The sequence below is a fragment of the Manis pentadactyla genome, chromosome 6, assembly GCF_030020395.1.
Source record: "Manis pentadactyla isolate mManPen7 chromosome 6, mManPen7.hap1, whole genome shotgun sequence".
Taxonomy (NCBI): domain Eukaryota; kingdom Metazoa; phylum Chordata; class Mammalia; order Pholidota; family Manidae; genus Manis; species Manis pentadactyla.
Genome location: NC_080024.1, coordinates 74,421,734 through 74,433,864, shown reverse-complemented (window position 1 = coordinate 74,433,864; position 12,131 = coordinate 74,421,734).

The window sequence follows — 12,131 nt, the reverse complement described above, 5'->3', positions numbered from 1 at the left end:
GTTTGTGTGTGTAGGTGTGCGAGTGTGTTTGACAGTGTTTGAGTGAGTGTTACTGCGTGTGTGTCTGTAAGTGTTTGTGTGAGTAGGTGTGTGAGTGTGTGTGACCGGGTGATTGTGTGTGTGAATGCGTGTGAGTCTGTGTGTCTGTGTATTTGTGGGTGTGTCTACATGTGTGTGTGTGTGTGACTGTTTATGGCACTGTGTCAATGTGCGTGAGTGCTCATGTGTCTGTGTGTGTGTGTGAGTTTGTGAGAGTGTAGGTGTGATTGGGAATGAGTGTGTGAGTGTGTATATGAGTGCGTCATTGTGTTTGTGTGTGTGTGTGAGTGTGTTTTTGTTTAGGTGTGTGTGTGACATTGTGTGAGTCTATGTGGGAGTGCATTTCTGTCTGAGTGTGTGTGTGTCTGTGTGTAAGTGTGAGAGTGTGTTAGGGTGTTTGTGAGAGTGCAGAGGTGTGAGTGGGAGTGAGTGAGTGAATGTGTATATGAGTGGGTGACTGTGTGTGTGTGCATGTGTGTGCCTGACAGTCTGAATATGTGGGTGTTTCTGTGTGTAGGTGTGTGAGTGTGCGTGTGACATTGAGTGTGTGTGTGACATTGTGTGAGTGTGTGAGTGCATGTGAATCTGTGTGTGTTGGTGTGTGAGTAGGTGTGCGAGAGCTTGTGGCAGTGTGTGAGTGTGTGTGTTTGTGACATTCTGTGAATGTGTGTTGGTGTCTCTGTGTGTGTAGATGTGTGAGTGCAGCAGTGTGTGAGTGTGTGAGTGCGAATGAGTCTGTGAGTGTGTGTGGGTGTGAGTGTGTTTCTTTGTTAAATTTTAGTTGTGTGAGTGGGAGTGATTGTGTGAGTGTGTATATAAGTGTGCGATTGTGTGTGAGTGTGTGTGATTGTGTGTTAGTATGTGTGTGTGTCTATATGTGTGTGTGTCTATGTGTAGGTGCGTAATTGTGTGTGTGCAATTGTGTGTGAGAATGTGGTTGTTTCTGTGTGTAGGTGTGTGAATGTGTGAGTGTGTTTGTGAGAGTGTAGTTGTGTGAGGGTTTGTGTGTGTGTGAGTGAGTATACAGGTGTGTGATTGTGTCTGAGTTTTTGTGATTGTGTGTGAGAATGTGAGTGAATGTGTCTGTGTATGTGTGTGAGTGTGTGAAACAGTGTCTCAGTCTTCGTGATTTTGTGTGGGTGTGTGAGAGTGCGTGTGAGCGTTTGAGTGTAGGTGTGTCTTTTTGAGTGCCTTTGTGGTTATTATATGTGTGTGTGAGAAAGGGTGTGTGTAAGTGTGAGTGGGAGTGAGAGTGGGACTGTGTACGAGTGTTTTATTGAGTGTGATTGTGTTTGTGGTTGAGTTTCTGAGCGTCTTTGTGTGCAGGTGTGTGTGTCTGACTGTTTTAGTGTGGGTGTGAATGCATGTGACTCTGTGAGAGTGTGTGTGTGTAGTTGTGTGAGTGGGAGTGAGTGTGTGAATGTGTATACGATTGGGTGATTGTGTGTGTGTGATTGTGTGTGAGAATGTGTGTGTGAGTCTGTGTGTGTAGGTGCGTGATTGTGGAGAAATCTGTGTGATTGCGTGTGTTTGTGAGTGTGTGTGACAGTGTGTGTGAGTGTAGGAGTGTCTGAGTGCCTGTGTGATTTCTGTATGTGAGTGTGTGTGTGATTGATGATGCGTTTGTTTGTGTGTGTGTAGGTGTGTTAGTGGGAGAGAGTGTGTATACGAGTGTGTGATTGTGTGTGAGTGTTTTTGTCTGTGAGTGGGTGTGAGTGTGTCTGTGTGTGCAGGTGAGAGTGTGTCACTATTTGTGAGTGTGTGTGTGATTGCATGTGAGCCTGTGTTTGTGTGTTGGTTTGTTTGTGTGTGTAGGTGTGCGAGTGTGTTTGACAGTGTTTCAGTGTTAGTGCGTGTGTGTCTGTAAGTGTTTGTGTGAGTAGGTGTGTGAGTGTGTGTGACCGGGTGATTGTGTGTGTGAATGCGTGTGAGTCTGTGTGTCTGTGTGTTTGTGGGTGTGTCTACATGTGTGTAGGTGTGTGACTGTTTATAGCACTGTGTCAATGTGCGTGAGTGCTCATGTGTCTGTGTGTGTGTGTGAGTTTGTGAGAGTGTAGGTGTGATTGGGAATGAGTGTGACTGTGTATATGAGTGTGTCATTGTGTTTGTGTGTGTGTGTGAGTGTGTTTTTGTTTAGGTGTGTGTGTGACATTGTGTGAGTCTATGTGGGAGTGCATTTCTGTCTGAGTGTGTGTGTGTCTGTGTGTAAGTGTGAGAGTGTGTTAGGGTGTTTGTGAGAGTGCAGGTGTGTGAGTGGGAGTGAGTGAGTGAATGTGTATATGAGTGGGTGACTGTGTGTGTCTGCATGTGTGTGCCTGACTGTCTGAATATGTGGGTGTTTCTGTGTGTAGGTGTGTGAGTGTGCGTGTGACATTGTGTGAGTGTGTGTGTAAGTGTGAGTGGGAGTGAGAGTGGGACTGTGTGTACGAGTGTGTTATTGAGTGTGATTGTGTTTGTGGGTGAGTGTCTGAGCGTCTTTGTGTGCAGGTGTGTGTGTCTGACCGTTTTAGTGTGGGTGTGAGTGCATGTGACTCTGTGAGAGTGTGTGTGTGTAGTTGTGTGAGTGGGAGTGAGTGTGTGAATGTGTATACGATAGAGTGATTGTGTGTGAGTGTGTGTGATTGTGTGTGAGAATGTGTGTGAGTGAGTCTGTGTGTGTAGGTGTGTGATTGTGCTGAACCTTGTGTGATTGTGTTTGTTTGTGAGGGTGTGTGACAGTGTGTAAGTGTAGGAGTGTCTGAGTGCCTGTGTGATTTCTGTATGTGAGTGTGTGTGTTTGATGATGCGTTTGTTTGTGTGTGTGTAGGTGTGTTAGTGGGAGTGAGTGTGTATACGTGTGTGATTGTGTGTGAGTGTTTTTGTCTGTGAGTGGGTGTGAGTGTGTCTGTGTGTGCAGGTGAGAGTGTGTCAGTATTTGTGAGTGTGTGTGTGATTGCATGTGGGTCTGTGTTTGTGTGTTGTTTTGTTTGTGTGTGTAGGTGTGCGAGTGTTTTAGACAGTGTTTGAGTGAGTGTTAGTGCGTGTGTGTCCGTAAGTGTTTGTGTGAGTAGGTGTGTGAGTGTGTGTGACAGTGTGATTGTGTGTGTGAATGCGTGTGATTCTGTGTGTCTGTGTGTTTGTGAAGTGTGTCTATATATGTGTAGGTGTGTGACTCTTTATGGCACAGTGTCAATGTGCGTGAGTGCGCCTGAGTCTGTGTGTGTGTGTGAGATTGTGAGAGTGTAGGTGTGATTGGGAATGAGTGTGTGAGGGTGTATATGAGAGTGTCATTGTGTTTGTGTGTGTGTGAGTGTGTTTTTGTTTAGGTCTGTGTGTGATATTCTTTGAGTCTATGTGGGAGTGCATTTCTGTCTGAGTGTGTGTGTGTCTGTGAGTAAGGGTGAGAGTGTGTTAGGGTGTTTGTGAGAGTGCAGGTGTGTGAGTGGGAGTGAGTGAGTGAATGTGTATATGAGTGGGTGACTGTGTGTGTGTGCATGTGTGTGCCTGACAGTCTGAATATGTGGGTGTTTCTGTGTGTAGGTGTGTGAGTGTGTGTGTGACATTGTGTGAGTGTGTGTGAGTGCATGTGAATCTGTGTGTGTTGGTGTGTGAGTAGGTGTGCGAGAGCTTGTGGCAGTGTGTGAGTGTGTGTGTTTGAGACATTCTGAGAATGTGTGTTGGTGTCTCTGTGTGTGTAGATGAGTGAGTGCAGCAGTGTGTGAGTGTGTGAGTGCGAATGAGTCTGTGAGTGTGTGTGGGTGTGAGTGTGTTTCTTTGTGAAATTTCAGTTGTGTGAGTGGGAGTGATTGTGTGAGTGTGTATATAAGTGTGCGATTGTGTGTGAGTGTGTGTGAGTGTGTGTGAGTATGTGTGTGTGCATATATGTGTGTGTGTCTATGTGTAGGTGTGTAATTGTGTGTGTGCAATTGTGTGTGAGAATGTGGGCGATTCTGTGTTTAGGTGTGTGAATGTGTGAGTGTGTTTGTGAGAGTGTAGTTGTGTGAGTGTTTGTGTGTGTGTGAGTGTGTATACGGGTTTGTGATTGTGTCTGAGTTTTTGTGATTGTGTGTGAGAATGTGAGTGAATGTGTCTGTGTGTATGTGTGTGAGTGTGTTAAACAGTGTCTCAGTCTTCGTGATTTTGTGTGGGTGTGTGAGAGTGTGTGTGAGCGTTTGAGTGTAGGTGTTTCTTTTTGAGGGCTTTTGTGGTTAATATATGTATGTGTGTGTGTGTAAGTGTGTGTGTGAGTGAGAGTGGGAGTGTGTGTACGAGTGTGTTATTGTGTGTGATTGTGTTTGTGGGTGAGTTTCTGAGCGTCTTTGTGTGCAGGTGTGTGTGTCTGACGGTTTTAGTCTGGGTGTGAGTGCATGTGACTCTGTGAGAGTGTGTGTGTGTAGTTGTGTGAGTGGGAGTGAGTGTGTGAATGTGTATACGATTGGGTTACTGTGTGTGTGTGTGAGTGTGTGTGAGAATGTGTGTGAGTGAGTCTGTGTGTGTAGGTGTGTGATTGTGCCGAAATCTGTGTGATTGCGTGTGTTTGTGAGTGTGTGTGACATTGTGTGTGAGTGTAGGAGTGTCTGAGTGCCTGTGTGATTTCTGTATGTGAGTGTGTGTGTGTTTGATGATGCGTTTGTTTGTGTGTGTAGGTGTGTTAGTGGGAGAGAGTGTGTATACGAGTGTGTGATTGTGTGTGAGTGTTTTTGTCTGTGAGTGGGTGTGAGTGTGTCTGTGAGTGCAGGTGAGATTGTGTGACTATTTGTGAGTGTGTGTGTGATTGCATGTGAGCCTGTGTTTGCGTGTTGTTTTGTTTGTGTGTGTAGGTGTGCGAGTGTGTTTGACAGTGTTTGAGTGAGTGTTAGTGCGTGTGTGTCTGTAAGTGTTTGTGTGAGTAGGTGTGTGAGTGTGTGTGACAGTGTGATTGTGTGTGTGAATGCGTGTGAGTCTGTGTCTGTGTGTTTGTGAAGTGTGTCTATATGTGTGTAGGTGTGTGACTCTTTATAGCACTGTGTCAATGTGCGTGAGTGTGCATGAGTCTGGGTGTGTGTGAGATTGTGAGAGTGTAGGTGTGATTGGGAATGAGTGTGTGAGTGTGTATATGAGTGTGTCATTGTGTTTGTGTGTGTGTGAGTGTGTTTTTGTTTAGTTGTGTGTGTAACATTGTGTGAGTCTATGTGGGAGTGCATTTCTGTCTGAGTGTGTGTGTGTCAGTGTGTGAGTGTGAGAGTGTGTTACGGTGTTTGTGAGAGTGCAGGTGTGTGAGTGGGAGTGAGTGAGTGAATGTGTATATGAGTGGGTGACTGTGTGTGTGCGCATGTGTGTGCCTGACAGTCTGAATATGTGGGTGTTTCTGTGTGTAGGTGTGTGAGTGTGTGTGTGACATTGTGTGAGTGTGTGTGAGTGCATGTGAATCTGTGTGTGTTGGTGTGTGAGTAGGTGTGCGAGAGCTTGTGGCAGTGTGTGAGTGTGTGTGTTTGTGACATTTTGTGAATGTGTGTTGGTGTCTCTGTGTGTGTATATGTGAGAGTGCAGCAGTGTGTGAGTGTGTGAGTGGAATGAGTCTGTGAGTGTGTGTGGGTGTGAGTGTGATTCTTTGTGAAATTTCAGTTGTGTGAGTGGGAGTGATTGTGTGAGTGTGTATATAAGTGTGCGATTGTGTGTGAGTGTGTGTGATTGTGTGTTAGTGTGTGTGTGTCTATATGTGTGTGTGTCTATGTGTAGGTGCGTAATTGTGTGTGTGCAATTGTGTGTGAGAATGTGGGTGTTTCTGTGTGTAGGTGTGTGAATGTGTGAGTGTGTTTGTGAGAGTGTAGTTGTGTGAGTGTTTGTGTGTGTGTGAGTGTGTATACGGGTGTGTGATTGTGTCTGAGTTTTTGTGATTGTGTGTGAGAATGTGAGTGAATGTGTCTGTGTGTATGTGTGTGAGTGTGTGAAACAGTGTCTCAGTCTTCGTGATTTTGTGTGGGTGTGTGAGAGTGTGTGTGAGCGTTTGAGTGTAGGTGTTTCTGTTTGAGGGCCTTTGTGGTTATTATATGTGTGTGTGTGAGTGTGTGTGTGTAAGTGTGAGTGGGAGTGAGAGTGTTAGTGTGTGTACGTGTGTGTTATTGTGTGTGATTGTGTTTGAGGGTTAGATTCTGAGCGTCTTTGTGTGAAGGTGTGTGTTTTTGACCGTTTTATTGAGGGCGTGAGTGCATGTGACTCTGTGAGTGTGTGTAGTTGTGTGAGTGGGAGTGAGTGTGAGAATGTGTATATGATTTGTGTGATTGTGTGTGAGTGTGTGTGATTGTGTGTGAGAATGTGTGTGAGTGAGTCTGTGTGTGTAGGTGTGTGATTGTGCAGAAATCTGTGTGATTGCGTGTGTTTGTGAGTGTGTGTGACAGTGTGTGTGAGTGTAGGAGTGTCTGAGTGCCTGTGTGATTTCTGTATGTGAGTGTGTGTGTGTTTGATGATGCGTTTGTTTGTGTGTGTGTAGGTGTGTTAGTGGGAGAGAGTGTGTATACGAGTGTGTGATTGTGTGTGAGTGTTTTTGTCTGTGAGTGGGTGTGAGTGTGTCTGTGAGTGCAGGTGAGAGTGTGTCACTATTTGTGGGTGTGTGTGTGATTGCATGTGAGCCTGTGTTTGTGTGTTGGTTTGTTTGTGTGTGTAGGTGTGCGAGTGTGTTTGACAGTGTTTCAGTGTTAGTGCGTGTGTGTCTGTAAGTGTTTGTGTGAGTAGGTGTGTGAGTGTGTGGGACCGGGTGATTGTGTGTTAATGCTTGTGAGTCTGTGTGTCTGTGTGTTTGTGGGTGTGTCTACATGTGTGTAGGTGTGTGACTGTTTATGGCACTGTGTCAATGTGCGTGAGTGCTCATGTGTCTGTGTGTGTGTGTGTTTGTGAGAGTGTAGGTGTGATTGGGAATGAGTGTGTGAGTGTGTATATGAGTGTGTCATTGTGTTTGTGTGTGTGAGTGTGTTTTTGTTTAGGTGTGTGTGTGACATTGTGTGAGTCTATGTGGGAGTGCATTTCTGTCTGAGTGTGTGTGTGTCTGTGAGTAAGGGTGAGAGTGTGTTAGGGTGTTTGTGAGAGTGCAGGTGTGTGAGTGGGAGTGAGTGAGTGAATGTGTATATGAGTGGGTGACTGTGTGTGTGTGCATGTTTGTGCCTGACAGTCTGAATATGTGGGTGTTTCTGTGTGTAGGTGTGTGAGTGTGTGTGACATTGTGTGAGTGTGTGTGAGTGCATGTGAATCTGTGTGTGTTGGTGTGTGAGTAGGTGTGCGAGAGCTTGTGGCAGTGTGTGAGTGTGTGTGTTTGTGACATTCTGTGAATGTGTGTTGGTGTCTCTGTGTGTGTAGATGTGTGAGTGCAGCAGTGTGTGAGTGTGTGAGTGCGAATGAGTCTGTGAGTGTGTGTGGGTGTGAGTCTGTTTCTTTGTGAAATTCTAGTTGTGTGAGTGGGAGTGATTGTGTGAGTGTGTATATGTTTGCGATTGTGTGTGAGTGTGTGTGATTGTGTGTGAGTATGTGTGTGTGTCTATATGTGTGTGTGTCTATGTGTAGGTGCGTAATTGTGTGTGTGCAAATGTGTGTGAGAATGTGGGTGCTTCTGTGTGTAGGTGTGTGAATGTGTGAGTGTGTTTGTGAGAGTGTAGTTGTGTGAGAGTTTGTGTGTGTGTGAGTGTGTATTCGGGTGTGTGATTGTGTCTGAGTTTTTGTGATTGTTTTTGAGAATGTGAGTGATTGTGTCTGTGTATGTGTGTGAGTGTGTGAAACAGTGTCTCAGTCTTCGTGATTTTGTGTGGGTGTGTGAGAGTGTGTGTGTGTGTTTGAGTGTAGCTGTGTCTTTTTGAGGGCGTTTGTGGTTATTATATGTGTGTGTGTGTGAGTGTGTGTGTGTAGTTGTGAGTGGGTGTGAGAGTGGGAGTGTGTGTACGAGTGTGTTATTGTGTGTGATTGTGTTTGTGGGTGAGTGTCTGAGCGTCTTTGTGTGCAGGTGTGTGTGTCTGACGGTTTTAGTGTGGGTGTGAGTGCATGTGACTGTGAGAGTGTGTGTGTGTAGTTCTGTGAGTGGGAGAGAGTGTGTGAATGTGTATACGATTGAGTGATTGTGTATGAGTGTGTGTGATTGTGTGTGAGAATGTATGTGAGTGAGTCTGTGTGTGTAGGTGTGTGATTGTGCCGAAATCTGTGTGATTGCGTCTGTTTGCGAGTGTGTGTGACAGTGTGTGTGAGTGTAGGAGTGTCTGAGTGCCTGTGTGATTTCTGTATGTGAGTGTGTGTGTGTTTGATGATGCGTTTGTTTGTGTGTGTGTAGGTGTGTTAGTGGGAGAGAGTGTGTATACGAGTGTGTGATTGTGTGTGAGTGTTTTTGTCTGTGAGTGGGTGTGAGTGTGTCTGTGTGTGCAGGAGTGAGTGTGTGACTATTTGTGAGTGTGTTATGGATTGCATGTGAGCCTGTGTTTGTGTGTTGGTTTGTTTTTGTGTGTAGGTGTGCGAGTGTGTTTGACAGTGTTTCAGTGTTAGTGCGTGTGTGTCTGTAAGTGTTTGTGTGAGTAGGTGTGTGAGTGTGTGTGACCGGGTGATTGTGTGTTTGAATGCGTGTGAGTCTGTGTGTCTGTGTGTTTGTGGGTGTGTCTACATGTGTGTAGGTGTGTGACTGTTTATGGCACTGTGTCATTGTGCGTGAGTGCTCATGTGTCTGTGTGTGTGTGTGAGTTTGTGAGAGTGTAGGTGTGATTGGGAATGTGTGTGTGAGTGTGTATATGAGTGTGTCATTGTGTTTGTGTGTGTGTGTGAGTGTGTTTTTGCTTAGGTGTGTGTGTGACATTGTGTGAGTATATGTGTGAGTGCAGTTTTGTCTGAGTGTGTGTGTCTGTGTGTAAGTGTGAGAGTGTGTTAGGGTGTTTGTGAGAGTGTAGATGTGTGAGTGGGAGTGAGTGAGTGAATGTGTATATGAGTGGGTGACTGTGTGTGTGTGCATGTGTGTGCCTGACAGTCTGAATATGTGGGTGTTTCTGTGTGTAGGTGTGTGAGTGTGTGTGTGACATTGTGTGAGTGTGTGTGACATTGTGTGAGTGTGTGTGAGTGCATGTGAATCTGTGTGTGTTGGTGTGTGAGTAGGTGTGAGAGAGCTTGTGGCAGTGTGTGAGTGTGTGTGTTTGTGACATTCTGTGAATGTGTGTTGGTGTCTCTGTGTGTGTAGATGTGTGAGTGCAGCAGTGTGTGAGTGTGTGAGTGCGAATGAGTGTGTGAGTGTGTGTGGGTGTGAGTGTGTTTCTTTGTGAAATTCTAGTTGTGTGAGTGGGAGTGATTGTGTGAGTGTGTATATAAGTGTGCGATTGTGTGTGAGTGTGTGTGATTGTGTGTGAGTACGTGTGTGTGTCTATATGTGTGTGTGTCTATCGTAGGTGCGTAATTGTGTGTGCGCAAATGTGTGTGAGAATGTGGGTGCTTCTGTGTGTAGGTGTGTGAATGTGTGAGTGTGTTTGTGAGAGTGTAGTTGTGTGAGTGTTTGTGTGTGTGTGTGTATACGGGTGTGTGATTGTGTCTGAGTTTTTGTGATTGTGTGTGAGAATGTGAGTGAATGTGTCTGTGTATGTGTGTGAGTGTGTGAAACAGTGTCTCAGTCTTCGTGATTTTGTGTGGGTGTGTGAGAGTGTGTGTGAGCGTTTGAGTGTAGGTGTGTCTTTTTGAGTGCCTTTGTGGTTATTATATGTGTGTGTGCGAAAGTGTGTGTGTAAGTGTGAGTGGGAGTGAGAGTGGGAGTGTGTGTACGAGTGTGTTATTGTGTGTGATTGTGTTTGTGGTTGAGATTCTGAGCGTCTTTGTGTGCAGGTGTGTGTGTCTGACTGTTTTAGTGTGGGTGTGAGTGCATGTGACTCTGTGAGTGTGTGTGTGTAGTTGTGTGAGTGGGAGTGAGTGTGTGAATGTGTATACGATTGGGTGACTGTGTGTGAGTGTGTGTGATTGTGTGTGAGAATGTGTGTGAGTGAGTCTGTGTGTGTAGGTGTGTGATTGCGCCGAAATCTGTGTGATTGTGTGTGTTTGTGAGCGTGTGTGACAGTGTGTGTGAGGGTAGGAGTGTCTGAGTGCCTGTGTGATTTCTGTATGTGAGTGTGTGTGTGTTTGATGATGCGTTTGTTAGTGTGTGTGTAGGTGTGTTAGTGGGAGAGAGTGTGTATACGAGTGTGTGATTGTGTGTGAGTGTTTTTGTCTGTGAGTGGGTGTGAATGTGTCTGTGAGTGCAGGTGAGAGTGTGTGACTATTTGTGAGTGTGTGTGTGATTGCATGTGAGCCTGTGTTTGTGTGTTGTTTTGTTTGTGTGTGTAGGTGTGCGAGTGTGTTTGACAGTGTTTGAGTGAGTGTTAGGGCGTGTGTGCCTGTAAGTGTTTGTGTGAGTAGGGGTGTGAGTGTGTGTGACAGTGTGATTGTGTGTGTGAATGCGTGTGAGTCTGTGTGTCTGTGTGTTTGTGAAGTGTGTCTATGTGTGTAGGTGTGTGACTGATTATGGTACTGTGTCAATGTGCGTGAGTGCTCATGTGTTTCTGTGTGTGTGTGAGTTTGTGAGAGTGTAGGTGTGATTGGGAATGAGTGTGTGAGTGTGTATATGAGTGTGTCATTGTGTTTGAGTGTGTGAGTGAGTGTGTTTTTGTTTAGGGGTGTGTGTGACATTGTGTGAGTCTATGTGGGAGTGCATTTCTGTCTGAGTGTGTGTGTCTGTGAGTAAGTGTGAGAGTGTGTTAGGGTGTTTGTGAGAGTGCAGGGGTGTGAGTGGGAGTGAGTGAGTGAATGTGTATATGAGTGGGTGACTGTGTGTGTGTGCATGTGTGTGGCTGACAGTCTGAATATGTGGGTGTTTCTGTGTGTAGGTGTGTGAGTGTGTGTGTGACATTGTGTGAGTGTGTGTGAGTGCATGTGAATCTGTGTGTGTTGGTGTGTGAGTAGGTGTGCGAGAGCTTGTGGCAGTGTGTGAGTGTGTGTGTTTGAGGCATTCTGAGAATGTGTGTTGGTGTCTCTGTGTGTGTAGATGAGTGAGTGCTGCAGTGTGTGAGTGTGTGAGTGTGAATGAGTCTGTGAGTGTGTGTGGGTGTGAGTGTGTTTCTTTGTGAAATTTCAGTTGAGTGAGTGGGAATGATTGTGTGAGTGTGTATATAAGTGTGCGATTGTGTGTGAGTGTGTGTGATTGTGTGTGAGTATGTGTGTGTGCCTATATGTGTGTGTGTCTATGTGTAGGTGTGTAATTGTGTGTGTGCAATTGTGTGTGAAAATGTGGGTGATTCTGTGTGTAGGTGTGTGAATGTGTGAGTGTGTTTGTGAGAGTGTAGTTGTGTGAGTGTTTGTGTGTGTGTGAGTGTGTATACGGGTTTGTGATTGTGTCTGAGTTTTTGTGATTGTGTGTGAGAATGTGAGTGAATGTGTCTGTGTGTATGTGTGTGAGTGTGTTAAACAGTGTCTCAGTCTTCGTGATTTTGTGTGGGTGTGTGAGAGTGTGTGTGAGCATTTGAGTGTAGGTGTTTCTTTTTGAGGGCTTTTGTGGTTAATATATGTATGTGTGTGTGTGTGTAAGTGTGAGTGTGAGTGAGAGTGGGAGTGTGTGTACGAGTGTGTTTTTGTGTGTGATTGTGTTTGTGGGTGAGTTTCTGAGCGTCTTTGTGTGCAGGTGTGTGTGTCTGACGGTTTTAGTGTGGGTGTGAGTGCATGTGACTCTGTGATAGTGTGTGTGTGTAGTTGTGTGAGTGGGAGTGAGTGTGTGAATGTGTATACGATTGGGTTACTGTGTGTGTGTGTGAGTGTGTGTGAGAATGTGTGTGAGTGAGTCTGTGTGTGTAGGTGTGTGATTGCGCCGAAATCTGTGTGATTGTGTGTGTTTGTGAGCGTGTGTGACAGTGTGTGTGAGGGTAGGAGTGTCTGAGTGCCTGTGTGATTTCTGTATGTGAGTGTGTGTGTGTTTGATGATGCGTTTGTTAGTGTGTGTGTAGGTGTGTTAGTGGGAGAGAGTGTGTATACGAGTGTGTGATTGTGTGTGAGTGTTTTTGTCTGTGAGTGGGTGTGAATGTGTCTGTGAGTGCAGGTGAGAGTGTGTGACTATTTGTGAGTGTGTGTGTGATTGCATGTGAGCCTGTGTTTGTGTGTTGTTTTGT